Source organism: Nyctereutes procyonoides, unplaced genomic scaffold, assembly GCF_905146905.1.
Source record: "Nyctereutes procyonoides isolate TBG_1078 unplaced genomic scaffold, NYPRO_anot_genome, whole genome shotgun sequence".
NCBI classification, from domain to species: Eukaryota; Metazoa; Chordata; class Mammalia; order Carnivora; family Canidae; genus Nyctereutes; species Nyctereutes procyonoides.
This window is the reverse complement of record NW_026575151.1, coordinates 3,443,905-3,458,618: the sequence shown is the minus strand read 5'-3', so window position 1 is coordinate 3,458,618 and position 14,714 is coordinate 3,443,905. Positions and strand designations below refer to the sequence as shown.

Sequence of the window (14,714 nt, the reverse complement as noted above, 5' to 3'; positions counted from 1 at the left end):
AATTAATGCAAAATTTCTAGAATCTAGATAGTAGTAAAATACATGAAAGAGAGAGGAAATCCAGGTCATAGGAAGTCCCAAAGCTTATATTCTTTGACTCCTACTGATAAAACAGTAGAAGAGAAATCAAATGCCTTTTGTTTACCTTTGCCTGATAAAGATGTCATTTATATTTAACTCTTTGAATCACTTTCTGTGCCATTTAGGATACACTATAATAATTAAGAATTAAAATTTTGAGATAAACTCAATGGACAATGAAATGCACAAATCTTAAATGTATAATTTGATAAATCCTGATACATATATACACCCTGCAACCATTAGCCCCATAAAAACATAGAACATGTCTATCATCCCAGAAAGTTCCCTGTGTCACTTCTAGGCCACCCTCACACCCATAAGCAACCAGTGTTGAGTTCTATTGCCATAGATCAGTTTTGCCTATTCTTGCACTTTATAAAATGGAATCATGCAGCGTCTAAACTTGTGTGCCTGGTTAATTTTTCTCAGAATGATGTTTTTAAGTTCATATATGTTGCACCATGCATCAATAATTGATTCTTTTCTATTAATAGGTATTTCTCTAAATGAATATATCACAATTGATTTATATGTTCACCTGTTATTGAAATATTGGGGTTGTGTCCAGGTTGGGGCAGTTATGAATAAAGTTGCTATGAAATTAAAGTACAAGTCCACTGTATGTTAACTAGCTAGATTTTAAATTAAAAATTTGAAAAGAAAAATATTATATATATATAATTTATATATATATAAATATATATATATATATATATGGGAAACAAAGCAATCTACAGATTCAATGCAATCACCTCCAAAATATCAACAGCATTTTTCACAGAACTATAAGAAATAAAGCTAAAATTTGTATGGAATCACAAAAGATCCCAAATAGCCAAAGCAATTTTGAGAAAAAAAGAACAAAGCCAGAGGTATCACAAGTTCAGATTTCAAGATACAGCACAAAGCTGTAGTAATCAAAACAGTATGGCACTGAACAAAGGCAGACACATAGATCAAGAAAACAGAATAGAGCCCAGAAAAAAAACCCGACATATACAGTCAATTAATTTTTGGCAAAGGAGGCAAGAATGTACAAAGGGGGAAAGACAGTCTTCTCAATAAATGGTGTTGGGAAAACTGGACAGCCACATGCAAAATAATGAAACTGTACCACTTTCTAACACCATACACAGAAATAGACTCAAAGTGGAGTGAAGACCTAAATGTGAGGCCTAAAATCATAAACACCCTAGAAGACAACATAGGCAAGTAATTTTTATGACACTGACCATAGCAACATTTTTTCTGGATAGGTCTCCTAAAGCGAGGGAAATAAAATCAAAAATAAACTTATAGGGCAAGATAAAAAGCTTTTGTATGGCAAAGGAAATCAAAAAAACAAAAAGGTAACCCACTGAATGGGTGAAGATACTTGAAAATGATATAACCAATAAAGGGCTTAATATTCAAAATATATAAAGAACTCCTACAGCTCAACATCAAAAAACCAACAACCTAAACAAACAATCCCATTAATAAATGGGCAGAGGACCTGAATAGACATTTCTCCAAAGAAGACAGATGGCCAACAAACACGCAAAAGATTCTTGACATCAATAATCATCAGAGAAATGCAAATCAAAAGCACAATGAGATATCACTTTACAACTATCAGAATGGTTAGAATAAAAAAGCCAAGAAATAACAAGTGTTAGCAGGGATGTGGAAAAACAAAAACCTCTCACACAGTTGGTGGGAACATAAATTGGTGCAGCCACTGTGGAAAACAGTATGGAAGTTCCTCAAAAAATTAAAAATGGAAATGCCACATGATCCAATAATTTCACTATTGGATTTGTCCAAAGAAAACAAAACCACCAATTTGGAAAGAGATACGAATTCCTATGTTTATTGCAGCATTATTTAAAATAGCCAGGATATGGAAAGACACACACACACACATACACACACACACACACACACACACAGAATATTATGCAGCCAAAAAGAGGATGAGATCTTGTGATTTGCAACAATATGGATGGAACTAGAGATTACTACGCTAAGTGAAGTAAGTCAGACTGAGAAAGACAAATGCCATATGATTTTACTTATATGGAATGGAATCTAAAAAAATCAAATGAATAAACAAATAAAAAGCAGAAACACCCCTATAAATATAGAGAACAAACTGATGCTTGACAGAGGGAATGGGTGAAGGGGAGTAGGAGATCCAGGCTTGCCGTTATGGGATAAATAAGTCACAAGAATAAAAGGTTTGGCATAGAGAATACAGTCAGTGGTATTATAAGAGCGTGTATGGTGCCAGATGCCACTTTTGGTGAGCTTAGCACAACACGACATACAGAGAAGCTGAATCACTATATTGTATGTTGTATGTTTCTGAGAACAAAGTTCTTTGTTAGAATCTATATTCAAATAGTTAATGCTAGCATATGGCTTACCTTTTCATCTTCCTAGCACTGTTTTTGATGAAGAAAATTCACCTTCTTATTTTTCTTTAAGATTTTATTTATTTATTCATGAGAATACACAGAGAGGAGAGAGAGAGAGAGAGAGAGAGAGAGAGGCAGAGACACAGGCAGAGGGATAAGCAGGCTCCATGCAGGGAGCCCAACGTGGGACTCGATCCCAGGTCTCCAGGACCATGCCCTGGGCTGAAGGCGGCGCTAAACCACTGAGCCACCTGGGCTGCCCACCTTCTTATTTTTATCATATTTTTTATAATTAATGGTTTCTGGTTCCTAAGTTTTACATACCCTAAAGTGTAAAATATATTTTTTATTTTTTCCAGAAACTCTATGGTTTTTGGCTTATATGTTTAAGTCTCTTATCCAGCCTAAATTAATTTACGTATAGTATGAAATAGAGCTTGAAGGGTTTTTTTCACACAATTATATTAATTATTAAATTTTAATCTCAAGATTTTGGATGAGAAACATAAAAAGACAATATACTTAACCAGCACTTAAAAATGATTTCTTTTACTTTGCCACTTTTCTTTTTATTATTATTGATGTTGTTTTCAATATAGCTCATGTCTATATAAGAATAGTTCAAACAGAAGTGGGCTAAAATGGTTCATAGGTCTAGAGAGGGCAAACACCTTCTGCCATTTGGTTCTGACACAATTCCACCTTTTCTGAGAATCCAGCTTTGCTGGATGGCTCAAGCCTAGGAGGTCTCACACATCCTGGGGCCAAACATGAATATTGAGCAAATTATATCACCTGCTTCTCTTATGCAATGCACTGATATTGGCAAATGATTTTTATTTTCTATCTAGAAATTACTTTAGCAGCCATCTGCAAATCATGCAGTTGCCCTCCTGGGTAGTGGGTCTATCGCAGCCCTCTTTTAAATAAATAGACCACAATGTTATTTTTCAGGGCTTTTAAAAATTCTACAAAATAAGCAACCAAGTGAAAACTAGCACCTTAATATATCTAATTATGGAATCTTCATTATCCTATTGAAATGTTTTTAAATCTACAATTTCTATTGAATATAGGATGTACGCCAGTATTCTTTCTTTAGGGAAACACAAGCTCCACTGCAATAAAAGGAAAATAAAAGCTATGTGATGCAGAATTTTATCTTGCCCAAGGCCTAACAAAAGAAAGGCAATTGTTCTGAGCAGTTAATAAGGCCAAGATATAAGCTGCACCTATTAGCAAAATCCAAAAAAAATTCGCAAAATAACAGTTCACATTTCACACTTTTTAAAGTCCTGTCAATAAAATCAACCAAGGGAAAATAGTAAGCATGTTTCATTTTTACTTTTATAGCATAGATATTAACTGGTTCACGGTCACAAGGTTGATAAAATATTTTTGGAGAAACCAATACAATTTTGTAGTTGTGTTTATTTTGTCCAGAGAATTTGACTTCTTACCAAGAGTCACCATGTCTGACTCTCCTAGGAATCAGATATTAATAATTTTTTTTAATTTTTTATTTATCTATGATAGTCACACAGAGAGAGAGAGAGGCAGAGACACAGGCAGAGGGAGAAGCAGGCTCCATGCACCGGAAGCCCGACGTGGGATTCGACCCGGGTCTCCAGGATCGCGCCCTGGGCCAAAGGCAGGCGCCAAACCGCTGCGCCACCCAGGGATCCCCAGATATTAATATTGTATGAAAGTTTTTGTCTTCCTCATATTTGATTTTCACAAAGCACTAAAGCATTTCAAAATATAGAGCTAATTTATCATTTTTGTGATTTTTACGTCAAACTCAAATACTTGGTGAAAGTGTTGTGTTGAAAGAAACAAAATGCAGCAACCAAAGGTAATAAGAGTAATTCTAACTCCTAGGTATACCTCTTGAAAAATAGTAAGTATTAAGTATTAAAGGGACTCTAATTTATAATCCATTTATTTAAATCTTTATTTTTTTCCTCATTCCTATTGATTTCCAATTCCAATTTTCCCCACTCTCTTTTAACTCTCTTCCCTAAATTTCCTTCTATTTGTCTCTTGATGAGACTTTCCCTTTCCCTTCCCTCTTCCTTTTTTATCCCTTTCTCTTTTTTCTCAAGACAGTATCTTCATGCAAGTATCCATTCATGCTTCTATTGTTCAGCCTCTAAAGATTGTGCCAATCTACATAGCAAATTTGTTAGACAAGAGAACAGAGAAAAACCATGTATTCTCACACATTAATATTTTCTGTCCCTATTACATACATATCTTTTTTCTTAAGCAAATCCCAAGATATTTTAAGGTACCCAGCATTCCAATGCACCTCCAGCTAGTAGTTATCTGCATCAATCAAACTTGACAGAAAGACTAAGCAATTTTCTCAATTAAACTGTAATGAGTAATTGGGCTTAGGGCTTTGTGTCCCAAATTAAAACATTTTTCCAGTGAACACCAAGCTTCTTTAAGGCTTTCCGTGAACAAACACACCTTATCTATCTTCAAAACTGCTTTCCCTGGCTATATAAACTGTCCCCACTTTACAAAAACAAAGGATCTTGATTAGAATAAAAAAATTAAACCTATGATACAAATTTTGTGTAGTTACTGGATGAACATGCACAGGATAAATATGATTTATTTTGATCATGGTGGATTCTTAAAAGAATCACAGTATGCCAATTAAATAAACAGAAATGTAAAAACCCTTATCCCCATAACCACTTAGGGACAAGATCCTATCTAATTTCATTCAAAACATAAGACTACTGGGTATTCCATTGTTAGAATATAAAGAAGATCACAACTTAAAATAATACACATCATCTTTCAGGTAAAATAAAAATGAAATCTATGACAAGGAAATTATGTAGTCTACTTCTAATGAGTGATTTCAAATATTTAATTCTACATGGTCCATACTGGAAACATCACACTTAAAATCACATTTTATCAAATGTCGAAGACCCAAAGAACATTAAATATCACAAAGACGCAAAGAGCATTAAATACCATGAAAGACTACTATAGTGCTACAACTGTCTAGGCCTAAAAGATCCTAAAGTCAAATATGATTTTGCTCCCTTTTGAAAAGATGTATGATAGTAGAAAGGTAAACTCAATAATATGGGCTCAGTTTTCAAAGTGTAAAGATACATGAATTTTGAGTTTTAATTAAACCATCTCCTTCAGGACGCTTCCCACAATAACAGTAAAGCATTTTCCATCTTATTTAATTTCAATGATCCTAGCATTTTATTCCTATTTGATCTGGAGATTAAATATAGCTAGTCTTCAAAGTCAAGCAAGCCTGTAAGCTATATACGTAGAGCATTTAAATAAGTACGTAACATTGAGGGGTGCCTAAGTGGCTCAGACAGTTAAGGATAGGACTCTTGATTTCAGCTCAGGTCATAATCTCAGGGTTGTGAGATCGAGCCCCACATCAGGCTCCATGCTGGGCGTGCAGCTTGCTTAAGATTCCCTTTCTCCCTTTCCCCCTGACCTTCCCACCCTGCATTCTTTCTCTCTCTCTTTCTAAAAAACTAAAGTATATAACATTGAAAATATACTTGTAACCTTTACTATCATTAAATGATTTTTAAATATATGTCTGAGAAATGTGAACATTTCTGATAGAAACTGCATGGCCTACATTAAAATTGTTTGCTAGGGCTTTCCCCTGTTTTGTTGAGTTTATTTAGTTAATTCATATTTATATCGTTTCCTTTTTCCATGATCAATGGTCTTCTATTCCTCAAGATTACCAAGCAATGTTTCTATGTTTTCCAAGTAACTATTGTCTATTGTCCTATCCCCCATCCCCTAGCTATTTCAAACTAACTTCACTCCTTTCAAACTGTATGTCCTTCCCAATGAACTCTAAATTCTTCAAAAATAATTTTATCTCCTCATTCACAGAGAATACAGAAACTGTACTAGTTAGGGGACAGTCTAAACTGCTATAACAAAGAGATTCAAAAATCCAGTACTTAAATAAGATAAATGCTTATTTTCTTCTGACATAATGTGCAAAGGCAGATAGGCAAGCAGACTAGGCTCTGCTCAGAAGGATAGCCAGCATTCCAAAAAGACAGCTTGGTTCATGCCCTCACATGATGAAAATATATGGTATTCATCTCTGTATCCAAGACTGGATGCCGTTTTAGTCATTTCCCAATCAGGTGGAAGGAGAAAGGGTAATCCAAAGTAAGCCACTTGCTGCACCTTTCCTAAAAAATATACACATCATCCCATTCATATCCCATGGACTCAAACATAGTCACAGAACTGCATTAGCTGCAAAAGAGACCATTACAAGGGAGATTCTATTATTAATAAGAATAAAAATAAAATTAATACCAGAGGATAACTTAGTAGTCCCCATCAAACCAGTAGATAGAAAATTTTCAAATTATTTCTGCAAATTGTAACTCTGCATAATTGTAATTATGGGTCAGGGTGGACCCATAAACCACAAAAAATGCATCTAGATCCACACCCTTATTCTTATTCCCTTTGGTTAGTGGAGGATCTATTCACCCTCCTTTCATCTTGAACCTACCTTTATCTCATTTTTCAGGAGCCTTCCTCTGTTATCTAGTCTCTTTCTCTTGTAACTTCAAATATACTATGTCTGCCGGCTTAGTAGCTTTAAAATCAGCAAAGTGGATATATTTACACCACAGAAATGGGCAAATGCCACAAATCTGAGAGTTTTGTTCCTCTGAAGAGCCAGTTTTTAAACATTTGTTAGCACATCATTGTGTGCTTCAATTCATTATTTACATACAAGTCAGAGACTTTTTAAACCATGAGGTAAATCATGGTTATGTGATCAACTTCACAAACATCATAAATCTGGGCTGTTGTCTTTTTCATGGGCTCTTAGAAAGCCTTGAACATTCTCATCCTACCACTTACCTCATTGTGTTGCAATAACCTGCTTACTTATTTTATTACCCTATTAGGCTGTTTAAAGCTAGAAAGTATTCTCTTATGTATATTCCTAGGACCAAAAACAATGCCTAACACATAATTAGTGCTTAAAACTATATGTGCAATAAATGAATGAAATAAATAAATGTGCTTTCTCCCAAATATTTGCCAACCTCCACATCACTCCCTTTAAGCAATATCCTTGTTACCCTTTACTCCTCAGTTTATGAATCTTACATTTCAGTTCTTTTTTTTTAACTTATTTATGATAGTGACACAGAGAGAGAGAGAGAGAGAGAGAGGCAGAGACATAGGCAGAGGGAGAAGCAGGCTCCATGCACCGGGAGCCCGACATGGGATTCGATCCCGGGTCTCCAGGATCGCGCCCTGGGCCAAAGGCAGGCGCTAAACTGCTGTGCCACCCAGGGATCCCTACACTTCAGTTCTTAATGGATAACAGATAATCTATCCATTCCTGATCACAGTTTTTTAAAAGCAGCAATAAATTTGACTGGACTCTTAAATATTAGAAATAGCCACCCTCATCAAAGTCACTGAAAATGTTCTTTTGCATTTTATTTGCTCATATTGTACAAAGTTTGGCTTGGAATAGAACTGCAGCCTCAGCTTCCACCTTACAAAAGCCTTCTGGGAAAGAAAGTAGTTTTTGACAGCTAGCTTCTGTAGCTGGAGGACTGCCACGAAAAAATCTGAATATGCTGCTGTTCCTTAAAATAAAACCCTCTCCCTCATTCATGTAAATTATGTTGCTTAAGAAGGATTATTTCCACAGATGAGTACAGAATAATTAATGTAATATGCAAAACCCATCTCTAACTAGAATTTTGACATAATCTACTCCCAAATTCCATCCCTCAGAAAATGCAGCCAAAGTTAAATATCTTTATCTTTTATAAATGACACTTATCCTCCCCAAAAAAGTGTTCTTTGCAATAGCTTATCTTAGAATCTTAAAGCCTCTTTTTTTGTTAAGTGGTAGTACTCTAATTTAATTTTATCTCATATTCAAATTTTACTATCTCTCAACCTCTATTTTAAATTAGATAGCTTTCATTGATATTGTCTATTCAAATATTAAATCATTTTTACACAAAAATATATGAGTCATCTACTGTGTGCCTGGCCCTCTTTTAGGCACTGAAAAACCCCAGAAAAAAAAAGACAAGAAAAGAAAAACCCCAGAAATAAAAAGGTAATAGAAGAGTCCTTCCCTTGGGGAGTTTATAGTTTAGCAAGAGGGAAAGACAGTAAACATATAAACAAATAAACCATATACTTTCAATGAATAATAAATGCTCTAAGGAAAATAAGGCCATATGAAGGAATGGCAAATGATGTTTCAGGTCAGGGAATAGGCAGGACAGGGTGGACTATTCTGGATAGGATAATCAGACAAGATTTTTCTGAAAGAATAAAATGTAAACTCTGATGGGAAAAAATATCCAAGTGTACAGTGAAGGGGAAAGGATTCCAAGCAATGGGAATACAGCAGCAAACTGTATTTTTTTGTATTTTTTGTATTTTTTTTTTTTTCACTGTGAGAATGATTTTATGGCTATTTTTTTGTATTTTTTGTATTTTTTTTTTTTTCACTGTGAGAATGATTTTATGGCTATTATATTCTCTTAACATTATCAAATCGGATAGCTTTCATTCCAAAGCTTAAAAAGGTGAACTAAGAAAATATATTTTTTAGTGACACTGTTAATGACCAAAGTAAAAGGAACATCCAAGTTCACAAGAGCGACCTATGCAGAGTTTTGTTAGGGGTGTAGATGAAACTGTAAGGGTGAACATCCAGTACAAATAAGAATATAATACTTGGGGCATGATGTCTTACACCTAAATTTCAATGTTTTAAGATTCTCAGGAGGGAACCCACATGTTCCCATGTGTATCACTTCAAACACCTTGAAGTGAATAGGAGAATAGTGTGTTTGACTAACAGAATGTCGGTAATGATAGGGGAATAGTGATTTTAAATCACAGGGTCTCTATGTTTAATTTTATTTTCTTTAAGAGAATACATACTCATATGTTAATCATAACCTTTCAAGGCTACTAACATGAAGTCTCTGTACACAGAATTGGGAATAGGTGGGCAGTGGCAAATCATTGTATTTCAAAGATTACCGATACAAATAACTTCGAGTACCAATACTAAGGCATAATTTGAAAATTAGAAAATGATGAGTCTTGAGTTTTTATTACCTTTTGCTTTATTTTTTTTTACCTTTTGCTTTAAAAGTATTTAATCGTAAGTTTCTTTAATTCAGTTTTTAATAATGGCTATGTTTAATAACTGGGTGACAAAACTCTTTAGAATTTAATAACTGGTTCCTGCAAGCTGGTGCATGCCAGCTCCAGCACACCACTAATGCATGCTGTCTGTGAGTAAAGATTCTTTAATCTGTCCAGAAACCTGATGGATCTATGGAAATATTTAATTTCATATCCCGCTCCCATTGCCAAATGGTTTCTCCCATTTCCCCACACTCACCTGAAAACAAACAAAAAATAAAATAAAATAAAAGGAAAAACTGGTTTGTGGATATATCATTTATGACATATCCTGGAAAGTAAGCTGGGGGGAGAGGGGGAAGTGGTTTAATTCTTATGATTTCTCATATATTATTGTTAAGATCAAAAGCCAGGGTTCTAGGATTCCATACTAGCCCTTAGCAGTGAAAAACTAATAAAGTTGTTTTAAGGCAATCATATAACAAACTTAAATTTTGTAGTAAGACTACTAAGATGCTCTTTAAGGTGCCTAAGGATTGAGATATTAAGTAATGATTAAGTGACTAGATGTCTAAGCAGAGGGCAACTGTTTTAAATGCTAAGTTCTTTTTGCAAAAGCAAAATACACTAGAATGGTGTATTAAATAACCAGGATCACCATGCTCCAAGTTGATAAATATAAGAGCATTGCTAGAACTGAAGCATCCTAAACACTGACTTATCATGAATATGTACTTTTATTCTTTTCCTATTCTTAGCCACATCTTCACTATCACCCACTTAAATTTAAACAAATGGCCTACCAAACATTAAAAATTTTCACTGTCATGCTTGCTTAGGCAGCACATATACTGAAATTGGAACAACACAGAGAAGATTAGCATGGCCCCTGCACAAGAATGACACGCAAATTTAGGAAGCATTCTATGTTTTTAAAAAAAAAAATTTTGTCCACTCTCTGTTGGAGGCCTAGAGCAGATGCTACTATTTATTTTAAAGAAAAAAAACAAACACACACAAACAACATGTAATAGTACTCCTAAAGTTGCAAAAAAAATTAAAAGAGATTACAGATTGGCTCTCTGGTATAAGGAAGAAAGAGTTCAAATAAAAATAATAAATTATATTAAGTATATATATATATATAGTTTTGTGTGTACATATATGAAATACAAAAGCGTAAGATCATAATGGTTTTTAAATACATACTTCAGTTATAAGCAAAACGTACAAATTACAAAAGATCATGGGATTACACAGGGACAACTGCAAAATGGTTTTCCTTAACAAGAATTTGTCTACACTACTATTTCAGCACATTTTACACATATCAAAAGACAGATGTACAATTTTATGTATGGAGAATTGTTTTAAATGAGCTGTACATTGTATCATAAAACCTAAGCCAAGAGGCAAATTGGCCTGAAGGACTTTTAAGAACAGCAAAAGAAATGAGCCTGGATACTCATTAAATAGAATTGACTATAATTCACTAACTCCGTAGTGTAGTACTACATTTTGTATCAGAATAAGGATTGCCTTTGGCTATACAGTTTACTCTAAAACATGGACATAGTGGACTGCTCATCTTTCACTTAGCTTATTACACATCAGATGGAGCACTTAGTTATATGTGGTTTAAGGAACAGATTATGTTCTAAATCACAAGAACTTAGTTACTGAAGAGCAAGAGTGAGTTAGTTATATGTGGTCTAGGAATCCATAGGAGTTAGAGGTTTTGCAATATAAGAAAAGTTGCAATAAAAAATAAATAAAATCTACTAAATATTGGAAATGTTAACTCAGCAATATTTTTAAAAGTAAAGAAAAAAATCATGATTAAAAAATAAAACAGAAAAAAATAAAAAAATAAAAATAAAACAGAGCCACCGTAACTAAATAATAAATGTTAAAATCCTAATAATATGACATATTGATATTATATAACTTCCCTGATAGAATGCACTAGAACGATATTCTTCCTCCAAATCCATAACCTTAATCATAAGAAAACATCAGACAAGCCTGAATTGAAGAATGTTCAACAGAACACTTGACCATTATTCATTCAAAGTATCAAAGTTATGAGGAACTGGAACAGATTGGAGGTAAAGAAACATGCATGGTAAGTAAATACAATATAGGATCCTGGAGTGGACCTTGGAACAGAAAAAGGACCTTAGTGGAAAAACAGGAAATTGGTTAAAGTCTGTGGTTTGTTAATAGTGATGGATCACTGTTAATTTCTTTGTGTGGCTATGTAAAGTGTTAACTATAGGGAAGCTGAGTAAAACTACACATGGGAACTGTACTGTCTTTGTAAATCTCCTATAACTCTAACATTACATCAAAATTACATGTTTAAAAAATACAAAATTTTTTAAAAAACACAAATTTATAATACATAAAGTATAGAGAAAAATAGAAGCTACATTTAGAAACTATATTTTATCACCAAATAAACCAAACATTTGATTGTTGATTTGATTGGTTATTTTCTCTTTTTCTGTCTTTCTTTTTTTTTTTCCTTTTCTTTATAGTAAGACCTCTGATCACTTGTCTTTGGTAAGGCTGAGCAATACTGAGAAGACCACTCATTCTGAAACCTGAGTGTCTAGCTTCAGATTTTGTCTCTACCACTTACTGTGTGATTGGGGCAAACTAAATCTAAAAAATAAAAATTAAATTAATTAATTTCTTATGCCCAGTTTCTTTACTGTACAAATGGAAAAAATAATATCTGCCACTTAGAGTTTCTGTAAGAATAAATGAATTAATATATGCAAAGCACTTAGAATGATGTATTCATAAAGTGAGCACCATTTGACAGAAGTATCAAAATAAGCAGAATGACATCTCCCACTCTAGAAAGCAAAGAGGGATAACTCTTTCTCTCCCTTTAGTCTCTTGCTATAATGGAGCTGACATTACTGGAAGATGGCTCTAGTTGATCAGATACTTGTGACTGAAATTTTGACTTCTGAAAATGCATCAGCAGAATCAAGCAAACAAAAAGTTCCCAGCACCAGCACTCCAGCCAAATTCTCCCCATGGAAATCAGGTTGCGCTATCAGCTGCCTAACTCTTTTTTGCTAGCCATCTCCCCAGGTCCCCCTAACTCCAGTGCTCCTGCTGCTCTGTGCACCATCATATGCCCTTCCACCAAATTGCCTTGCTGCTCAAGTTTGTAAATGTTGGGCTCTCTTATTTGTGGCCAACCACAAACATCCTGTGTGTGTGCCCTGATCCAAAGTCTGTGAGGAGAAGCATCCCTGAGTCTTCTTCTGAAAACACTGTGCTCAGATTACGCTTTGAAAAGGAATGAAGTTTCTTGAGTTGGTGTTTGAGACAATGAGTTAAGTGAAAGGAAATCCTATTGGAATGTAGGCTCCCTGAGGAAAGGCTCACAGTTATTTCACCATATCTCAACTGCCTATCATGCAAGTTCTCTCCAGGACCAGGATGGAAAGCAAACAAAGGTAGAGGCCTGTTATTCATGGAGATATAATGGACAATACAATTATTGATTAGACCAATGCAAAAAAAAAAAAGGCCCAGTTTATATTTGTTCTCAAGACAATACATTGTACCTTAAACACTTTAAGTCCAATCTGTATCCTTCAATGGGTGTCTTATAATAAGACTTTAATACTAGAGAACAGCCATGGGTATCTTTGTGTTTTGGATGTAGGAAAAATTACTTGGGAAAATGGAATAATTACTGAAGGGCCTAGATTACCATGTAAATGCAATGTTACTTAGGAGAAATTCATTGGGGATAATAAGAAAAATTCTTAATTAAAAATTTATATTATTAGATTACAGGCTTGGATTGGATAAGATTTCATAAGAAACTACAAAATAATGCTGAAATACTCATTTGAAAGCACAAGCAAAAAGTCTCCACTAGAGTTTGTGAATGTAAGATACCAAGAAAATGTTATGCGCTGCTAATCAAGAATCAAAAATCTAATGAAGAATCGTATCATTAGTGTGATGTAGTTAAAGATATTCCCTCAAAAAATATTCCTTCAAGGTGAATATTGTATTAATTTTTTAAATTCATCCTATTGTAATTCTGATAATTACTTGATTTTGTATTTTACTATGGACTTGCTGGATATTTACACAACTGCAAACTGCTCAGAAGAAGGAGACAACACAGAAATGGAGACAATTTAAAAAAAAAAACCATAGTGTAACTATAAAGTAGTAGCAAAAATGGGAAATTGCAAGGGTAAATACAGTTCTAAAAAAAATTAATTAACTTAATTTTTCCCTAGTGCCAAAAAGGAAGAGTACTCCTCCCTGTCCCTTTAGCATTTACCTTAGAAAACTTGAAATTCTAAATGCTTTCTCTTTTTAAGATGTATATAAATCTTTTTAAAAGATTAATATACCTCATACTGGTTCTGCATCCCAGGAATGCATTTCTCAGAGGCCTCAGAGCAATTTCCTTGATGTATGAACTTCTAGGAGGGTGGATGGCATTCCTTTCCCCAGCTCTGGGGAATTTAAAACTATGTACTTGGCTTCATGATGCTACTTCCTGCTTGGCATAAAGATACAAGTTGAGATGAAAACTTCCAGTAATACAATAAATGTTATTGGGATGTAATGTACAGCATGGTGACTATAGTCAATAATATTGTACTGCATATTTGGGATTTGCTAAGGGAGCAGATCTTGAACATTCTCAACATAAGAAAAAAAAACATAACTCTGTATGGTGCCAAGTGGTAACTAGACTTATTGTGGTGATCATTTCACAATGTATATAAATATGAATCATTATGTTGTACACCTGAAACTAATATAATGTTAGAAATCAATTATACTTTAAGGAAAAAAGATACAAAAAATTTTTATTTTTTTCTTTCAATAAAGACAATTAGCATAAATGTAATGAACTGTATCTGCCTACCTAGCTAAGGGAGAGATTTCTTTCATTGCAATCTTGTCAGCAGATTGCATGTGAAGTGCATCTCAGTCTGATCAATCTTTACACAATAATAAAACTGTTTCATTCTTTTCTACATGGGAAGG

General features: G+C 34.1%; 1 protein-coding gene and 1 non-coding gene across 5 annotated transcripts in view; one reads left to right on the top strand and one right to left on the bottom strand.

Moving 5' to 3' along the window:
• The window catches only part of MAPK10 (mitogen-activated protein kinase 10), a 334,813-nt gene that overhangs the window by 210,941 nt on the left and 109,158 nt on the right, over nt 1-14,714 (bottom strand). The gene's annotated exons all lie outside the window — the stretch shown is intronic.
• LOC129501902 (U6 spliceosomal RNA) lies at nt 10,500-10,602 on the top strand. Its single transcript, XR_008662843.1, has one exon. It is a non-coding gene; the product is annotated as a U6 spliceosomal RNA (small nuclear RNA).